Genomic DNA, 2,514 nt, shown 5'->3' on the forward strand with positions numbered 1-2,514 from the left:
ATATCGCGAAGCCTGTTACGCGAGACGTGGTCTGGCGTACATCTACCTTGTTCTTTGAATATGTGAGGGTGAAGGATTATCTACTCCGTAGGGCAAGAATGCAGGGTCACCCATTTTACTGGTGTTTTGAGAACACGAAACATCTCGATGCAGCAGTTTTGTCCGAGATGAACCGGCACCTCAGGAAGTCGCCAGTCGCTGTCTGCAGCTCTGAATTTTCGGCTATGAAACGCCCACGGTCAGTCTCCACTGCAATTCACATGAATGCCACTTACTCTGTTCATTACTTATTATTACACTAATTAAAATTTATCCAGGTACTTCTGGGGCAATTTGAACAGTCTGTCCACCGCTCGAGTGCCAAGGGCATGCTGCCTCGTACTTGATGATTTTCTAGACCATGGAAGAATTGCAGTTGTGAATTCACTTGGCACTTTGACCACTAGCCAGGGATCACAACGAGGCGCTGACGGGCAGCTACCCGTTTTGGAAGGCAATAAGCCTTCCTACCTCAGCATCACGGAAATTGAACGCCTCTTTGGGTTTCCAGCCCATTTCAATGACACGGGCTAAACTAGCTGCTCCACTCGCCGTGCGATTTTGGGCAGATCCTTTTGCGTGCCAGTAGTGAAAGAGCTCCTGGAAGAGCTGCGGTTGGTGTTCCAGATCAATGAATAAAACGGTTTGTCGCAAAAAGTAGTCATTGTGGCAATTAGTTTCTCCCTGCCCTCACCCAATGCTTACTAACGTCACCCAAATGCACCGCCCTCACACGCATACCAACTCAAACAGCCCTTGCACGGCTTCCTATCTGCCAATATCTGAAATATTGATAATCAGTCTTACTGTTGCTTTAATGTGTGCTGCTGCTGTCGTACACGTTCTTACTGACAACCCAAGTGAGGCAATTAATGTAGAATTAAGAATGCCACCGTGTTTGTTGCAGCAGTTGCCGCAGTGCCTACTAGGACTCACCACTGCCACGTCACGTCACTCGTCAACGTCAACCCGTCAACGTCCTTGACCGTCATGGTGCCCTCGAGACGCGCGCTCATCGACGCCAGATCCACATTTCGCTCGCCATTATTAGGTAAGTAACCATGCTGATGCTAAGGCTTCGCCCAAAGTTCAACTCTGACCCGTGATGAAGACAAAACTGCGCTTCGATGGCATACAAGGCACTTAACCTATAAAACAGTCATCCTTTCTCGAAGATTCAACACTCACTTCTCCACCTGACCGCTGAACTCATTCACAGGCAGTGGTCTTGTGTGAATTCACATGAGGCAGTTCTAGAGTATGTGAATATTCAGTGTAACCAAGCGGTATCTCTTGTTTTGATAGAACACACACACACTGGCAATTTGCACTGCTCTGACAGTATCTCAGGCAAAGGAGGGACTCGCCTCAGGCATGGTCGTATTTCTCGCAGCCGATTCTCTGCGTCACACCACCACCACTCCACAAAATCCATTCCGCTGACTTGACCTCCCACTTTCGTATGTGGTCCTTCAAGTGTTGAGCAACTTGCGTGCGCCTCAGGCATGGTCGTATTTCTCGCAGCCGATTCTCTGCGTCACACCACCACCACTCCACAGTATCCATTCCACTGACTTTACCTCCTCCCACTTTCTTATTTGGTCCCATCGCCTGCATCTGAATATGGTGTGGAACTGATTCCAGTCACCGACCCCACAAATTTTTACGCCAAATTTATTTCTTCCAAGCACATCACCCATTAGGTTCTGAGCAATTGGTTAATGCTGTTATGTGCCTGCAGGTCCTGTCTGAGGTCTACAAACAACTTCCAATAGGTGTGTCTGTATTGTCATGCCCAAAAACTTGCACTTATTTTTATTTTGCAGGCTTCTACCACTGTCGTCTGGCAGCCCTCACTACTGATGGAACTGCGTAGTACTTGGGATGAACACACTGTGAATAATACTTTGTGAAGTCGAACATTTTCACCAGAAGAAGCAACTGTGCAATCAGTAATGTGCATGAAGTTATAACAGCATGTGCCCGTCATGTTCCAAGTTGCCTCCTGGTAGCATTCTTGGTTAAGTGTACAAAACAGCATCAGTGTTCAACAATGTTAACAATAAACATGTCATCGAATTATTTGCACTGTATGTAAATTGCCCTTCTCCTCACTATTACATAGATTTTGCTACAAGTTCTATCAGTGATGGGACTAATAGACTCACTGAGACACGTGACACATTTAGTTACTACTAGAGATTGAAAAAAAAAGTTAGGCTTTGACTGGTGTAAATAAGACCAAAACTTGCAACCCAGGGCCAGCCAAGAGTTTTGGCCCGAACCCTGGGCGAACAGAAAGACTGAGAGTTGGTCGCTCAGGGTTGGAGTTGGTGAAAAATGAATTAAAAAATCCAGTTCTGGTGTCATTTTAACCAGGAAAACAAGAGCAATGTGGTGGGGCAAATATTGGGAGCCTCAAATTCGCAGAACAGCAGCTAGGAATGTTAATGTGGTCATTCTTAAATAAAAAGT

This window comes from Frankliniella occidentalis, unplaced genomic scaffold (genome assembly GCF_000697945.3).
Source record: "Frankliniella occidentalis isolate FOCC.00 unplaced genomic scaffold, Focc_3.1 Scaffold121, whole genome shotgun sequence".
In the NCBI taxonomy this organism is placed as follows: domain Eukaryota; kingdom Metazoa; phylum Arthropoda; class Insecta; order Thysanoptera; family Thripidae; genus Frankliniella; species Frankliniella occidentalis.